Here is a 19,122-nt window from a genome sequence, read left to right as displayed (position 1 = left end):
TGCATGACCTTTGTCTCCTTTCAATTCTTTGTTTTAACAGTCTGTCACAACAAATGATGTAAATAAACCGATAAAATAAACACAAATTGCAAAACAAAAGCATGCCGACGTCTCAAGTAAAAACTACATTTTTTTTCACTATAGTGAAAAAAGAACAAATAAAGCATTGAAAGAGAACTACAATTTCGCAACAAAACAACAACAAAAGTATACACGCCCTCACAGTGTTCTCGGCATGCTCGCTGGCGTGGCCGCGCAGCAGGGGCAGGTGGAACAAAATCTCATGGGAGAACCAAATCGAGCACAAGGCCAGCGCCTGACTCACCTGTTAAAGTGGTCGCCTCCCGCACGTGAGTAGGCAAGAGATAAAAAGCATCTCGCCGTGCTCTTTATTTCAAAGTCAAAGTCTGCTTTATTGTCAATATCTTCACATGCCAAGACAACAAAGAAATCAAAATTACGTTCCCCACTATCCCACGGCGACAAGACATAGTACACAATATACATACAAGTAAACAACACAAAAATAATAAAAACAAAAAGGCACAAACAATGAATGAATAAGAGTGATGAATAAATAATAAATAAACAAATAACATATAAATAAGAGGATCAAAAATGGAGCAAGTGTGCATACAGCAGTCAGTCAGAATATAGCGCAAAAGTACGGGACGCTACGCAGAAGGAGGGAGAGAGTTCAGGATCCTAACAGCCTGGAGTACGAAGCTGTTGGCGAGTCTGGTGGTTCGGGAGCGCAGGCTCCTGTACCTCTTCCCAGAGGGCAGAAGATCAAACAAAGAGGGAGCGCGGTGACTCACATCACAATTGTGGTTGCCTTGCGGGTGAGATGGGAGGTGTAAATGTCCTTCAGGGAGGGGAGCGAAGCACCAATAATCTTACCAGCCGTGTTCACTATGCGCTGCAGGGGATTCATGTTGTATTCAGTGCCGCTACCACCCCAAACAGCGATAAAACTGGAGGGGACGCTCTCAATGGTGCCACGGTAGAATGTAGTCATGACGGTCGGGGGAGCACTTGCTCGCCTGAGTTTCCGCAGGAAGTACAGGCGGCGCTGAGCTTTCTTTGCCAGTGATGCAGTGTTGGTGAACCAGAAGAGGTCCTCACTGATGTGCACCCTCAGGAATCTGGTGCTGCTCACTCTCTCCACCACAGCACCGTCGATGGTCAGTGGCAGGTGTTGGGTGTGACTCTTCCGGAAGTCAACAACAATCTCCTTGGTCAGCAGGAGGTTGTTGTTCCTGCACCACGTGGCCAGAAGGTCAACCTCCGACCTGTACTCAGTCTCGTCGCCCCCAGTGATGAGACCCACCAGAGTCGTGTGGTCGGCATATTTCAGCACGCGGTTGCTACCGTAAGTTGCAGTGCAGTCATGTGTCACCAGGGTGAAGAGCAGCGGACTGAACATGCAGCCTTGGGGGGCCCCTGTGCTCAGCGTGATGCTGGCGGAGATGTTATCGCCAACACGTACCACCTGAGGCCTCTGACAGAGGAAGTCCAGTAGCCAGTTGCAGAGGACTTAAGCCAATTTATTTTCAGTACTGCGTTTAAGCTTTCAAAGTCAATGGCCTTCAGACCCCTATTTTCGACCTTCTGAGCGTACAACAACGACAAACCTTGGTTTACACCAAACCTCAGGATGCTGCGCAAAGCCAAGGAGGAGGCTTACAAGAGTGGTGACCGGGACCTGTTCAAACAGACCAGGAACACATTGAACTGAGAGATCAGGAAAGCCAAGAAGTGTTATGGGGAGACCCTGGAGAGACACCTCTTTGCCAATCCTGATCGCTCAACAGTGTGGAAAGGTCTGCAGAGCATCACGGGCTTTAAGAAACCACCCCCCGTCCTGTGGAGAACCCAAGGCTTGCAAACCAGCTATACAGGTTTTACTGCAGGTTTGAACGGTCCACCCACACAACAGAACCTCCTGCAGCACAATCAACATACACACCTCCCCCCACAACCCCTCTGCCCACACCTCCATCATCGTGATTACCTACTCTCTCTCTTACAGAAGCTGCGCCCGCACTTCAGATCAGCGAGGAGGAGGTGTGTCAGATGTTCCAAACACAAAAGGTCAGGAAGGCACTAGGCTCAGATGGTGTTCTCCTCTTGCTTGAAAGTCTGTGCTGAACAACTGGCACCCACCTTCGCACAGATCTTCAACCGTTTCCTGGAGCTGTGTGAGGTGCCCTCGTGCTTCAAGAGCTCCATCATTGTACCGGTGGCAAGAAGCCTGCCATCACAGGTTTGAATGACTATAGACCTGTCACCCTGACATCTGTGGTTATGAAATCTTTCGAGAGGTAAGTGTTGAACCACCTGAAGGACATCACGGGCCCCCTGCTCGACCCCCTGCAGTTTGCCTACTGGGCAAACAGCTTGGTGGACGATGCGGTCAACATGGGACTGCACTACATATTGCACCACCTGGACATCCTAGGAATGTACGCCAGGATCCTGTTTGTGGACTTCAGCTCGGCGTTCAACACTATCGCTCTTGACATCCTCCACCAGAAGTTCATCCAGCTCGCGGTGCCTGCCTCCACCTGTTAGCGGATCACCAGCTTCCTGACCAACAGGAGACAGTGTGTGAGGCTGGGGACCATCACATCCGACACTTGGACCACCAATACTGGCGCCCCCCGGGTTGCGACCTCTCCCCACTGCTCTGCTCTCTCTACACTAACGATTGCTCCTCAGGCGACTCTTCTGTGACGCTCCTGAAGTATGCGGACGACACCTATCCTGACCTCCAAAATTATGTTGAATATCCGAAGACAGTTAGCTCAACCACTTTCACTCATCAAGACTCTGAAGGCCAGGTTGAAGGTTGACTCCAGGTTTAATAACATGGGAAAGGGTGAAACTGGGAGAATACAAACTACATTCAGTCATACAAACTAAATGAATTAAATCGCGATGAAATCTCAATCATGCTTTTATCCTATCATCTAACATCACGGAAAACTATAATTTCAGAACACAAAAGATCTATTTCGATCCATAATAACTTAAACAAAGATACATACCAAGGATGCCTTGTATAACGCAAAATGTAGGTAGTAGTTTTGCCGAACTGCAGGAGAGAATAGGACAAGCAGCGTTCTCTTTCAACACTGTGCTGAAACATACGCTTACCGTAATTTTCGGACTATAAATCACGTTTTTTTTTTTTTTCATAATTTGAGTGGGGGTGCGACTTGTAATAAGGTGCGACTTATATGTGTTTTTTTTCAACACCCCCCAAAGAAAAAGTGAAACCGCGATAAACAAACCGCAATGTAGCAAGGGATTACAGTAATTTGAATCTCAAGTGACGTCAGCAGCGCAATGCGACGTGGCGCGGCAGTTGTTTACATAAAGGACGAAGATTGATCATGTGATGACGAAGATGACGTAGGGCCCCACGTACTACCGGCATCATTAGCGGCTTTGTCTCTAAGTGACACGGAGGACGAAGAATTTGAAGGATTTAATGATTTGGAGTGACATAGAAGGTCTGAAAAACTATTATGGCTTTTGCGCACGCCCGGTCCTACTCTACGGAGCTCTCTTTCACCTCCGTGGATGGAAGTCGGGGGCCAGCGCTCGGCCGGGTGGCTGTGGGATGGTGGATGGGGCTCGGAAATGGCTTTTATGCACACCCGGTCCTATTCTATGGAGCTCTCTTCCACGTCCGTGGCTGGAAGTGCCATCTCCAGGGATAGAAGTCCACGCCGCCATAAGCGTGGAAGTCGACGCCGGTGCTTGGGTCCGTGTGGCGGTGAACTATTTATGTTATAGTTATTTGATATATTTTATTTCGTGTATATGTTTTTATCGTTACAGTTCAGTAGTTGTTGGCGTTGTTGACAAAGGACGAAGAATTTGATCGATGGATTTAATGATTTGGAGTGACACAGATGGTTTGATATTGTTGTTTATATGATAGTTATTTGATATATTTTATTTTGTGTAGCAACTTGTATATGTTTTTATTGTTACAGTTCAGTAGTTGTTGGCTCGTTGAACTCTTGTTTTGTTAGATAAAGACCCGTTTACCAAACCTACGTCTTTCCTGGTACTTTGTTAACGCCAGGGCTGTGGACTCGGACTCGGAGACTCGGACTCGGTCGGACTCGGTCATTTTTGCCGGACTCGGACTCGTACTCGGGGACTCGGACTCGGTCGGACTCGGTCATTTTTGCCGAACCCCTGAAGCCGACTCACCGAACCCCTAGGGTTCGATTGAACCCAGGTTAAGAACCACTGGTCTATACATAGACCAGACGTCTAAGAGACGTCTATGGCTGACAGGGATGTCATTGCCTTGACTGTCACACTCCGGAAACCGGGGCGGATGTCGAAGTGCAAAATAAAACCCAGGTTTACCCTGTACATTTTCATCATTTGGATAACAACTTGTAGAACAAGGAATTTTATTTCTACACTATTTTAAAATAACATTATTGGATATGTACAACAGCCAAATTAAATGGCACCACATTCAAAGGCACAGACAGAATGCCATCATTTTTTTCAAACAGGGCAAAGTTGGTTGGCAAAATGGTTCATTTGAATCTTCCAGCTAACATTTGCTTCAATCTTAAACATCTAGAAAGTGAGTGTGAAATGCCCATAACAGGGAAAAGTAAGAGTTTTTTTTTTTTTTTTGTAGGCATTCGTTGTTTAAAAAGGTCGTAGCTGCAGTAATTTAAGTGGGTATTTTAGTTCTATTTGTTTTTATTCTCAGAGTTTCTGAAGGTCATCGTGGAGACCCTTCTGGCAATCCCTGGGCTGAGGAGCCTCAACTCTTGTTCATAATGTGACGCACAAGGTGGACGGTTGCCCATGACTGATCTGGAGACCTTTGACATGATGTCCAAGGAAATAAATGAAAAACAGGATGCAAGACTAAATGACAACTAGAGTAGCAGAGGGGGCTATCAAAAGCCCACATGAGGCGCGTCTATAGCATAGCGGTCGAAAAGAGGTCTAATCCGTAGACGTCTATTGGGTAGATGAAACTTTCACTTTTAGACCTTTTTTAGCTGAGTTATAGCGTAGACGTCTAGGCAGCATAAAGCGGTCTAAAAGCATTCTATTATATGAGGAAATTCTCAGTGGGTATTATAGTAATACTTGTTCATTGACTATCTGTCTGACAGCGCCCATCACAAGTATTATCCTTGTAAAAGTAGAATTGTTTGTTTGGCTTTACCTAATGTAGTGTCCTGTTTGCGTCCAGCATGTTAAAGTATAAAATGAAAGCGTGACTTGGAGGCCAACGGTAATGCAGGAAATGGGGTCAAAATACAAAAAGTCCTGCCTAGCTACAAAAACAGATATGCTCAAACCTCATTGAATAAAGTACAAAAGCAGTCAAGTATATTCACATATTAAATAAATAAAAGAAACATTTTAAGCATATAATTATACCTACACACCAAATCAATAAAGAAGACATAACTAGACATTTTTGATAAGTGGTGATGAGAAAGGTTTTTATAACTTTATGATCTGATATAGCAGGGCGGATGCCGAGCGACTCCAATAGTGTGACCTTAGAACATTATAGGGCTGTCTAAGGCGAGGGAGATCTGGGATGTCCGAGTCGTGGTGAATTAAGAGAAAGGTGGTGAGGACTTTGTCTGATCAGCAAAGGGCGCTCACACCGCTGGAACTTGTGGGATGCACCTGAGTGGCCTCAATAGTAGACACTTAGGAACTTATACTGTTGCCTAAGGTCGGGGTCGATTGGATCGGCCAGGCCACCAATACGAGTCGGGGACTCGTGAAAAGAAAAAAAAAAAAGAAAAAAAAATGGTGAAGGCATCGCTGATATAGCAGGACGGATGCCTGGCGACCTCAATAGTGCGACCTTAGAGACTTATATTGTTGTCTAGGGCGAAGGGTAACTGGGTTAACCAGGTCGCTACATAATTGTTGAAGTGTGTCTACGATGATATTGTGTGGAAAGCAGGCTTGGCTGTCAGATGGGACAGTGGCGCAGCTGAAGAAGTGAGTGATTAGTTGTGGTGCTGTTCATGGGATGGAAGTGATGATTTGTGGTTCATGAAGAACAATAAGTTGATTTGTATAAAATTGTTGATTTTATTTTGATTTTGCATGAGAGTTGGAGTCAGAAAAATGGCTTAACAAGAATTTGATAAAGAATGTATATTCAATTAGCATGAAGGTTATATCCCATTGTGTAGTGGGGTTAAACTGTAACCATTTTTGTTTTCAAAAGGGTGCAGCTCTAAAGTTTGGGCCAAACGGTCAGGTGGGCACAAATGCACATTTTGGACAGAGGTGGGGGGTTACATTGTGCGACGTGGTGGTGGCGAGGCTCTCCGCACTTCAGTTGCCCCCCCCCCCACACACACACACACACACACACCCTTGTTATCAACTGGGAAGATTGTCATGTCTATGTTGTGGGCCCGTGTGTTTGTTAGTGTATGTTTGTCTTTGTGTATCAGTTCGTTATAAAGGATGGAATTGCGTTAAATTGGTGCACGGAAACGGTGTGCTAGACAAGGGTTTATCAGATTTGCATTGTTAAATGTAAAAATTAGAAATTATAGAATAATCTGAGGGTTGTGGGCAGAAACTCGTCCAACGAGGAGAGTGCCCAGCCCTCATAAAAATGTGAGAGTAAGAGAGAACATACATTGTAGAATTGGATAAAATTAAATTATGATTGCAGATTTTAAATTTAGGAGGAATTATTGATTGGTTATGACATCAGACACATGTAAGGATAAATCAAAGATTTGAATCACTTAGAGTAAATAAACAACAAATAAAAATGACATTGCAAGGAGCACTTTTTATCAAAAGAACACCAAGTAAAGTATTAAGTAGTGGGCATTCGTGATTGGGATTAAATTAAGGATAAAATTAGGTCAATGATTAGAAATCAATGGTGCTCTACACAGAAAGGCTTAAATTTTAATAGGGAAATATTTGGAGTACTGTGTTGGTCTACATATGTCATGGTCCTCATTTATTTGGTTTAGATTGTGGGTTGGGTTTATTTTGTTTATTGTTAAGGTGTTCCTTGTTATTCTCTTATCCCCTGCATTGTAAATGTCTTCTTTATGCAGGCTAGGAATTTAGTGAGGAGATAATTGATCACTTGATGGGGGTTAATAATTGTCCAAATCCTAGTTACATGTTTTGAGGGACCAGAGCAACGACATTATATTTAATTTGCAGGCCATTATTTCGTATGTGATGACAGTGTCTAGATAAGTAGACTGTTTTATCAAAAATGTGAGAGTGAAGGAGGAGGTTTGATTTGTAATCTGGCATTTGGGTGCCACTTTTAAGAGTCTGTGCAGGAGCATAGATTGTTTTTATTTGTTTTTAAAGATATATTTAACAGTTTATCTCGGTGCAGTAAGGATATAGCAATTTTGAAAGACTTAAAATTAAAAGCAAAATTACATTTTAATTCTGACACATGCCAGCTAACATGAGGATGGCAAATAAATGAATAAACACTAGCTCAAATGTGGCATGTGTTTTAAATTGGGCGATAAGACATTCACTTTCAAGCACTATCATTTAGCGCTGCTGACAACAATAACTTATGAGATGGTAAACCAAGGAGGAGTGTCATAGTTGGAACACAGGCGCTGTATGACCTATAGATTGAACAATAACATTCACCGCATATACAACCATGTTGGTAGATTGTTAAATTACATTACAGTTTATTACAAAGGATTTCGGAACTTTATTTGATGATAAACACTGGAACGAGGATTTTAGCCGTGTTAATGGGTAGGGTGGATGGATTACTCAAAAAAAAAAATAAAAAGCATTTGATAAGGGCGGCTTGATAGTAAGATGATGAGTGTGCGCAACTGATAGGATACAATATGTTAATGGAAAGATTTGGGGTGTAAGGAACAAATACTACACAGGAAGACTGATAACACGAAGATAGTTTTGTGAAATTTGTGTCCCAGTGTGTTCTGCCCTAGCGCGTGGCACAAGTCCTGAACTGAGTCCTTGTACTCTACTGGCTGCCTCAAAATCAACAGAGGACTGTCCCTGGTCATGAGACACCTTTGACCTTTGGGAGAACAACAGGAACTATGATCATGCTTGAAGGGGGCAAGCACAGCTCTTCACAGGACAAGAACCATACAGTTGGTGGAATACACACAGTGGCTGATCAAAAAGAAAATGGACTGAAAGACCAAAGACAAGATGGACGCATTTGAGAATGGCGAACGGTCCAGCCCTGAATCATCATCATGAGAATCTAAGAGGAGAGGCTGCTAAAGATTTGCACGAATCACATGAAGTCAAACTGGACACATTGCTACAGACTGCTGAAGCATTACAAAGTTGGTGGAGTGTGGGACAAAAGGGATGGAAGTGTGTTTGGGTGCTGGGGCAGACATAACTGAGGAGTTTTGATAAAAGAGGGAATAATAAGGCTGCTTATTGACACTGAAACGGGGATAAAAAAACAAAATACATAGATATGGACAGTGAAGATGCACTGACAAATTATACAACAGCGTGATCAAAAACTCTGTAAAGTGGACATTGATCAATAGAAATTAAATCATTTGAATCATAAATTTTTATATGTAATTTAGCATTTCGAAGACATAATTAATCTAACTGAAATAATGAAATTTTATAATTAGACCAGTGAAAATTTGGATTCGGGCAGCAGAAGGCTGAATTGCTAAACTTAATTGACCTTTATCAAAATAACAGAATTTAATTACACATCAACTGCGACTGACTTATAGGATGCATATTTCAGCTTGAAGGGGTGAGGGGCCATAAGAAAGTTGGAATTCTGGATAGTCAGCAAAATAGTAATACAGGGCACTACTTAATTAAAAAAGAATACAGTAGGGCTTTAAATAACAAATACATTGACATGACCCTTGCGACAATTGATTTAAATGGCAATTTATGATAGGCACTTGGGGTTAGGATTAACAATCCATCCATCCATCCATTACTGGTGCGGCTTGTCCTTACGAGGGCCACGGATGATTAACAATAATAACTAGAATTATTAATTTCTGTAGAAATTGCGTGTGAAGGCAAAGAGGCTGAATAAAAAATTCGGGGAACGCTACAAGATTATGTTTAAATTTGGAATGTGTTGAATTGATCAGAAAATTGATAAAAATATAGAAAGAATTTTGTAAAATTGGGCGTGAATTCTAAAGTTGAAAATTTGAAATTTTCCACAAGTGGGAAGTTTCGGAATAGGTAGGCATAAAAGTTAAAGTTAAAGTCCCAATGATTGTCACACACACAACTGGGTGCGGTGAAATGTGTCTCTGCATTTAAGGGAGCAGTGGGCAGCAGTGGGCAGCAGCGGTGCCGCGCCCGGGAATCATTTGGTGATCTAACCCCACAATTCCAACCCTTAATGCTGAGTGCCAAGCAGGGAGGCAATGGGTCCCAGTTTTATAGTCTTTGGTATGACCCGGCCAGGGTTTGAACCCACAACCTTCCAGTCTCAGGGCAGACACTCTACCACTAGGCCACTGAACAGTTAAGAAATTGAAATGGGTTGAGTCAGTGGGAAAAAAGAAAAAGAAAAAAGAAGCGGGAAAACTAGAAGAAATTAGAAGGGAAAAAATAAAATTTTGCAAAATTTTATCGCAATGTTGGAAGTGAGGATGTGAAATTTGAATCTAGGAAGTGAAAGAAGATGAATGGAAGGTATTGTGTGGAAGTGGATAAGGGATATTGGAGGTGCCATGAAGAATGGATGGTGAAATATTGGATTGGGGTTTCTGAATTTCTCGGGGACCGTGAATGTTCAGAATATTTGGCATGGGTATGTGGAGTGTGTTGGGAGTGGAATGAAGTGAATCGGATGGGTTACGTGGAAGTGGTTAAGCTATGAATAAATAAATAAATAAATAAATAAATAAATAAATAAATAAATGAAAAGAGGCAGAAGAATGCAGAAGAAGTTAAATAATAAAGTCAAGGCAAGTGAAGTTTATTTATATAGCCCACAAGCAAGTCTCAAAGGGCTTCAAATGTACAAAAAATTGCCAATTTAAAATACAAGAACAATAAGTGTGAGGGCCACAATGATGATCATGACAGCAAAAATATTTCTAATTGGTTTTGATAGGTACAAAGGGGGAACATGGAAGAAGGTTTTCAAAATTTGTGATATAGCGTGACTCAATTATCAAGAGTAAGTATTTCTTTTTAATTCTAAGAATTGGCATTAACAAAAATGAGAACGATAATCCAAGGTTATAGTGTAAGTGGCAGGAGGAAGCTGTGTATATTTTTTAAACATTATTTTCAGTATCATTATTTCTTAGGAGGGTCAGTAATGCTTGTGAGGAGATGAATGAAGGAACAAGGTAACAGTAAAAGGGAGTGCTCTAAAAATTTTTGGTTCTTTGCCAGAGGTAGTTATTTGGAGGGATGAATTTAAACTGAAAGCAAAATGGAACTATTTAGTGGAAGAAATATGGGAAGGTGGAAATTTGAAGTTACAGCTCAACACAAAGTGTTAAATAGTCTAAGTGTGAGATGTGAGCAAACTAAATGGGGAGTTAAATCATGTTCCAGTATTATGCATATTGGCAAACGATGTGAGGACAGGAGACCAGACAAGTAGATATTAATTTTGGATTTAAAATAAAAAACGGAAATTTTAATTGAGGAGAAAATTTTGCGTGCGGAGGGTTCTTTTTACAATTTAATATTGTATGTTTTATGTGTGTGTTGTGGGATGACAGTTTGTCTGTAATGCTGTATGAATGTCAAGTCTGTACTTGGGATGTGGTGTTTGTGTATTGTGAATGGTTAACATGATTCAAGGTTGGGGTGATGTGATCACAGCAGAGGATAACATTCCTCTCACCTGAAAAATATAAAGATACTGCAGATTTGAAAAAGCAAGATTGATCAGGGCTCATTTTGGACTAAATATGGGTTTAGGATTACTCTGGGGCACCATTGACAACAAAAGACTTCAATGGAGAAGGCCCATTTCAAGATTATGACCAGACGTGACTATACCAGCATTGACAATCAAGACTCTGAGCCATGACAGTGTATGACAACAACTCTGGACTTACCTGACAGTGTGACGAAATGTATGTGACGGAATTTGTGCTGACTTGCTTTGTTTTGATGTTTTACCTAATTGTATTGCAGCCTCTAACAGCAACCCAGGGAGCAGATTGTGCTTTATTTGTTAAACCTGCGTTTACTTTGCAGGTTGTCAACTGCAGTCTTGGAGAATTTTGTGTCATGTCTGTGAACATGCATTAACAACTAACCCCTTACTTTTCATAATGAGTTTGTAAATGTGATCGGTTTCATGACAGGCTCGGCAGGCTCCAATTTTCTATTTCATGCGTTTGACATGCGCCCGTATGTGGATTATTTTTATCATTGTGAATTTTATTTTTTGGTATTATTGATGTTTATTGTACGGAGAGCTGCATGCACAGCTACAGGTGGGTGGTGGCTTTTGTTCATACAGCCATGTGAAATGCTGCCAGTCGAGTTTCAGGGACTGAGAATTGGTGATTCCAGGCTAGGATGGCATCTGGAGGTACACCGAAGTCCAGCTGCCGATGGGTATGTCACCATGGACATTGTTATTTTTACTTTTTAACCATTGTGACACATTTTTTAGAATGTGTCAAAAGGGGGAGGTAGAAAAAACAAAAACAAAAAAAAACAAAGGGGGGAATTGTGAGATTTTAAGTGTTTTCAGATTTGATGGTTTTTAAGTCTTCAACATGCTGGACGGAGGAGAAGAAGCAGCTTGGCAGAAATGAAGTGAATGGGAGACAACATCATGAGATGGAGCCAAAGCCTGGTAACAACTGTGAAGAGTTTCAAAATAGCTTATAATAAACTGTAGACCTTCACAAGATAGGATCAAATAGGTGGGAGAGTATTAAATGTAAAAAATTGGAACAATAACATACAGACTCCAAACAAATTGGGAACAGGTGGATTATGAACGTTAAAGTTTGAATAACACATTATTCACGTGATTCATTTGCAGGATAAACAATGGAAGGGATTGATAAACTGAACAAATTTAAGATGATTGCGGTAGTATTATGTCGAAAACAAATAGATTCAACAAGTTTTTTCCCTATAAAATGGTGCCGTTTGGGTTTGAAGTACATAGTCGCTTCAAAGGAGGAAAAGCATGATTTAAGATACGTGATTGATCAATGAGAAGGCTATCCCTTGTACCAGGGGGGTCAAACTCATTTGTTCACGGGCCGCAGTGTAGTCATAGCTTCTTTCGGAGGACCGGTATGACTGTCATACCCAAATAAATGTGTGAGCACCTCATATTATATAGAGTAAAAGCTACAAAACAAACTGACAAGTAACTCGCTTTCAAATCAGACAAATAAAAACTGGTCTAATATTTAAAAATAAAATATTATTAAAAGTGAAGACAATTTGCAATTTGAGTAATGACACATGAATAAAAAGCACAATTTGTCTTCGCGGGCCGCATAAAATCATTTGGCGGGCTGCATCTGGCCCCCAGGCCTTGAGTTTGACACCTGTGCCTTATACAAAGGTAAAGTAGGATTAGAATTTGATAAAACAGATATGGACATCCACATATTCCATTAGAGTTTAAATTGCTTGCAATACAATTACAAATTAGTTAACACCTGTGTGATTGATTGATTGATTGACTGACTGATTGATTGATTGATTGATTGATTGATTGATTGATTGATTGATTGATTGATTGGTTGATTGATTGATTGGTTGGTTTATTGATTGATTGAGTGATTCATTGAGTGACTGACTGAAGGGCTGAGTGACCGAATGGGCAATCGTTCGATGTCTGTCTGTCTATATGTATGTACTACATATGTATGTATGTATTTCGTTATTTGTTTATGTATTTCTCTTTCACATTTTCTTTCTCATCTTCCACTTCTTTCGGCTGCTCCTGTTAGGGGCCGCGACTGCAGAGCGATCGTTTCCATAACTTTCTGTGCCATCAACCATCTGCATGTCCTATCTTTGTCTCTGCCACACTCTCCATTATTTTGGCCAGTAGATTTCCAAGCCTCGCTTCTAACATTCTTTCCGATAACTTCATGCTTTGCTTAATCAACATAACAACACCTCTGTAGCTACTACAGTTCTGCGGATCGCCGTGGTCTGAAATAAGAAATAGAAGTCAACACCTTTCCGGGGAACTTCTCCCTTTTTAAGAATCTCCCCTGCCATCTCTCCTTGATAGTTCCATGCTGTCACTGGGATGTCATCTAGGCCAATTGCCTTTCCACTCTCCATCTTTTACAAATGTCTGGGTATGAATTTTATCTATATTTATTTTTCTCACTCATTGGCGGCCCCACAGAGGGACTTGTAGCGGCTCCACAGAGGGACGTGGTGTGCCAACAGAGGGACCCTGGTGGCATCAACGATTTTGGTGACCTCAGTAAAACTGAGGTCAACAGAGGGAGTGCAGGAAATGGGGTCATAATACAAAAAGTCCTGCCTAGCTACAAAAACAGATATGCTCAAACCTCATTGAATAAAGTACATAAGCAGACAAGTATATTCACATATTAAATAAATAAAAGAAACATTTTAAGCATATAATTATACCTACACACCAAATCAATAAAGAAGACATAACTAGACATTTTTGATAAGTGGTGATGAGAAAGGTTTTTATAACTTTATGATCTGATATATATTTCTGAGCACTTTGAAATAACAAATGACTTTTGATATATTGCCTAAATAGCTTAATGACCCTTAAGGAACTGTGTAATGCATGCCTGATGTTTTTTCTCTGAATCATGGACACGGCCAGAGTCGTCTTGACCGTTCAGTACTTGATTGTATCTTATGTTTTGACTAATGCTAGACACCAGTTTTTGATTACTACTGAACGCTCTGCACAGAGGGAAATAGTTTGCCTAACAAAGAAAAGACACAGTTGGAAGCATGATTAAACTAAGAATAAGCAAAGACATGACAGCAATAGATTAATGATGTCACAGCCAAAAGCTAACATAATTTCGTACAAAATGACAAAATTAAAAGAATGAGGTACGACAGCGTACGTCCAAGATTGGAGAAGAATGTTCACAGGAAGGTCGCGTGGAGATAAAACCAGCAGGTGCCAGAAGGAGCCACCCAAAGACTCGGCCAAAGATGATCGCCAAGGCCGAAAGACGGGATGGAAGACAACAGCCCCCCTCCACACACACACACCAACAGCCCCCCACCTACACACTGAATCGCCCATAACCAGCACCACTCCCATGGAAGCAGACTCTCCTTCGAACTTGCCTCACCCCGAAGACTCATCACCCATCAATCTCGGCCCACAATGTGCTACTGAATATAAAATTGATCTAACAAGAATTGTGATTGAACTCAACCAATCTGTGTAAGTCTAATTTCTGCTTCAGTGTCTTTGCATTTTCCTAAATCTGAAGAAATCAAACGAGCACGCAGTGAGTAAATTGGATAACAGGTGATTGGCAAAGGCTTTTGCCGTGAGGCGCAGATAACGCGCTCCCTAAATTGTGGACAGAATCCAGCAGTAACCATGGAAATCCTCCTTACGGGGGATGAAGTCATCTCATCTTCATCTTCCAGAAGGTTCCTCTGCTTTCAGCTCAAATCGAATCTCGCAGGAGGAGGACTTAAAAGGCTTCTTGCTCGTCTCTGTCCTGACGGAAGAGGGTCTGTGGTGCACTTATTTAATAATCGGCCATTAAACGTCCTACGCCCTCATAGCCCCCACTGCCTGCCCACGCTCCTGTCCACCGTGAATTAACATGGATCGATATTGGCAGGTCCAGCTTTTAAGTGGTTGGGGTTGCCATGTTGTCATAGCAACAGTGTATGGACAGCGGTAGTGGGAAGGGATGCGAAATCACAAAACGGCGTTGACAGTGGAGAGAGTGGGGGCAAGTTCCAGTGCCACTCGAATTTTTATGCCTCTCCTAATTTGAACGTATGCGCGGACCTGGCATTTAACTGCTTTTAACTAGAAATTCGTGCAAGGATGCAGGTGGATGGAAAGATACAGAGCCAGGAAAAAGCCCAGAGCGACACAAGCTCAAGTCATCTAAATCATCCGTATTTAAGCTAGGTGCGCTGAGCGAGCGGCAACGCAAGATGGCTGCCGGTGGGTTCTCAACCACGCGCGCACGCGCAACCAGCCAGACAGCGAGCGAACGAAAAGAAGGAGAAGCAGAAGGAGGAGGAGAAACAACAACAGCAGCAGCAGAAGCTGCTTCAGTCACTCGCTTTTTGCTGTAATAGCGCAGAAAAGACAGGAAATTCACGCCTCGTCCTTCTTTCGTTCTCTTTGGAATTTTGGACTTTGGATCCACTGATAGAAAAAGCACCTCAAAAAGAGAAAGCGAGCGAATCAGTCGTCGATAACATGCGACGAAAAAGGTAAAGGCAATAATCGTCAAGTTCCCCCCCTTTCTGCGCTTCGACTTGTCGAAGTCTATTTGTTGGAGCAGATTTGGGAGACGCGCTTTCGTGTTTACAACCAATCTTTACCAAATGTTTCTTCTGTTCAAGTCCCACAAGTTAGCGTGTTAAACACAGTATCTGTCCATTCTTAATGTTTGCTGGACTAATGGGCGTTTGATTTAGCAAAGAAAACACAGTCACTCGAAACCTCGCGCAACTTAGTTTCCTGGGTTTTTTTGCCAGGTGATAGACGGATCCCTACTGTTGCTGTCGGAGAAAAAAGTTACCTTAAACTTTCCTCTTCTGAACAGCTAAAATGGTTTTGTGTCTTCTATTGTAATCTCACGAAAATCTCTACTAGATATCATTAACACGTCAACGAACAAATTGGATGTTAATCCAGCATTTAACTCACTCCCCAATTCTTCACCCGCATTCCTCTGCTAGCTTACGTTTAGCTCAATTTTTGGTCTTCATTTTCTCCAAACACAAAGTCTTTGTCATCGACTCGATAATTAATAACATCTTCACCACGGAACTCAGGCAGTATAATATTGTGCAATGCTAGCTCGTGCGCTAACAGAAGACAATTGACAAATGATGCGTTTTTTAATGTTAAAATGTCCCAAATCAAATGGCTAAATTAGACCCGAAAGCCTCTTATTAACATTGATTTTTACACAAAAAAAAAATGAAGAGCATGTACCCAAACAAGAACTCAAAACAGGATAGTGTATTTTGTCATTGTTTTACCCTCAACTACTAAATTGTAATCATGAAATTTTTAAATCTAAAAAAGGCTTGTAAGGGGTTAAATAATGTGAACGGGCCTTATTAATCTGTCTTGAGTGCCTGGTCACCCATCAAATATCAAATTACGCCAAGTAAATCTTAAATTATCTGACCATTTGTGGAAACATGTCTGAGCGAGCCGTTGGGAATTATGCCCACGTGACAACGCAGTGGGGCTAGTTTAGACAAACAAAAGCCACACTTTAATTCTAAGACAGTGATGAGGTCAGGTAGGTTTAGACAATGTCAAAGCTAAGAGGTAAGCGGAGTTGTAGTTATGTTGCCACAGATTACCATTAGCTAACAGTGTTGCGCGGATTGGTTTCCAATTCAAAGGTTCAAAATTTTGTGTGTCTGCAGAAAGCCATTATTCTAATAATCATTTAATGCGTCAATTAGTTCTCCTGTAAATTGATGATTGGATAAATAAAAATATTTTCATTTATCATACAGGACATTATTTCAAGTTGACATAAATGGATGATGATTCTGTTACCGTAGCATTGGTCATAAAATTGCAGACTGCTTTCTTGGCGGGAAACAGAAATTGTACAACACTTACCGTTGCGTGACTGAAAGCCCAACACGTTTAAGTCCAAAATCATCTCTAAATGATGCAATGATCATCCAAATAGTTGTCCATTAATTTGATGATCATAGTTGGTTCCATGTACATTTTAGAGTCTAAAATGATTTTATTTATTTTGAAACACGACTGATGCACTGACTGGATTCTTGATCTCATCCATTGGCAGAAAAGACTAAAACAAGAGTGCTGTTTGAGAAACGACTGCCATAATAACTCGTATTTCAAGGGCGACATACCTTGAGTTAAGGATTGCGACAGCTCCATTAAGGTTGCTTCATTCGGAGCACGACTAAGCGAGGGAATTGTCGTTGTGGCGGTGTGTCAGACAGCTGCGCATTCCATATAGAGCGTTCATACATAAGTATTTATATCGCACTCCGAAAGGAAAGAATCTCTGCGCATGAGCGCATGTGCGGTGCTCCAAGCTGACTTTCATGTTGTGCCATAAGCAAGACTTGAGCTAATGAATCATTATAAAAAGGAGGCTGGGACAGACGGATAAACAGTTGCACCGTCGTTCCAGTGTAGTCACTTGCTCTCGTTCTTGACTTTAATGGATAGCTTTTGCTTTGCCAGTTGTGTTTTACTTTGCTGCCTACGTTTGGGTGATCCCAAAACTGGGCCACTGTTGCCAAACAACACTTGACGTTTTCCATGTGCATTGCCTTTAGTTTTCCCTGCATTAAGCCTTCCTCCTCCTCCTCTTTTGTCTTTTCTACTCCTTGTCAGTTTCATTCTTGCTTCCCGTTTTCTTTGCTCTTTTTGCTGCTTCTTTTCTGGGCCGCCTTTTCTTGGAGAGCATCCAATGCCGCGGGCTACAGGATCGCATTACTCACCAGTCTGGAGGCGCTCCGGCGAGCTGGCGTAGCAGAGGGAGGAGGAGGAGGAGGAGAAGGGAGATCGGGTTTCACATCTCCAGCACTCTACTCTGTCTGCTTTCTTCCCTATTTCCTCCCCCATCCCAGAGGAGCGTGGAGACAGAGTGGCTGGGCTGGGGAGGAAAACATGCCCCCCTCCTCCTCCTCCCCCAAATCTCTCAAATGGAGCATAGGGTCATGGTGGTGATCATCAGCTTCTTCATCACATTTTTGTCTGAACGTTTGAAGAAGTGCTTCTGAATTTAGAACCACAATGTGTTGCTTGAGGGTCCGCAATACGCTCAGTTTGCTTGCCATGGGGAAAAAGACCAAACGAAATTTTGAGGGCCGTACTACAGACGGGAAATGTGGACGCGATTTTGTTACAGAGTATTCACACTGTACCACAGAGAGAGAAAACACAATCTATGTTCACCGTAGCAATGAAAGCGCAGAGCAAAAATGAGAGCGAGTGTGGCCAAAAGAAGTTTGAAGGAACAGTTTGGAAATTGTAAACGGCAGCAAGCAAAATGAAGACAAAGTTGAAATGAGCAAGCGCGATCGCAGCAATGGTGGCAATGAGGGGGATAAATAAATAAAGCGGCACAGTGAGGCACTGGTTAGCACATCCGCCTAACAGTTCAGAGGGTGCAAGTTTGATTCCACCTTCAGACCTCCCTGTGTGGAGTTTGCATGTTCTCCCCATGCCTGCGTGGTTTTTCTCCCGGCACTCCGGTTTCCTCCCACATCCCAAAAACATGCTTTGTAGGCCAATTGAGCACTTCAAAATGGATGGATGGATGGATGGATGGATGGATGGATGGATGGATGGATGGATGGATGGATGGATCCAAGATGTCATGTGCTAGTAGAAGGTGGGGAAACACGTACCTTTGGACTATTAACACGACGGCGACTTCAATTTGGGTCTCTTTGAATTTGGCTCTTTTTTTTCTGCTTGCTTTTTCCGCTTTTGTATTCAGTAGATTGATCTGGTACTGAATTTAAATTTCCCTGTGTGTGTAACAATCACAGTTGTCATTCCATTCACTTATTGCTCAAAAGGCATCCTATGTGAAAGTATTTTTCTTTGCTTCGCTTTCTTCCCGCCGCTGCGTTTGCCTTCCTTGTTGATTGTCTCATGTGCCTTCTTGCTTTGCTGCTGCGGCACATTCCAACCAATGACTCTTCTCCAAGGCGCTTCAATGTGGCCGTAATGCTCATTTAAAGGTCAAATCGTCATGCTGAGCATCTTTTAGCACGAATCCTACATTTTGTGACACGCTGCCTGCACGTTTGGCCAGGTACTTCATGTCGACTTTTAGTCTTATTGATCGGGCCTTTAAATACTCGAATGCGGTGAATAATTCAGACGTGCTCGCCACACTGGCGGCAGTCGTGTGACCG

This window comes from Syngnathus floridae, chromosome 9 (genome assembly GCF_059516105.1).
Source record: "Syngnathus floridae isolate MCC-2025c chromosome 9, RoL_Sflo_1.0, whole genome shotgun sequence".
Classification (NCBI taxonomy): Eukaryota; Metazoa; Chordata; class Actinopteri; order Syngnathiformes; family Syngnathidae; genus Syngnathus; species Syngnathus floridae.
The sequence above is the reverse complement of the archived record's forward strand: the minus strand, read 5'-3'. Positions refer to the sequence as shown.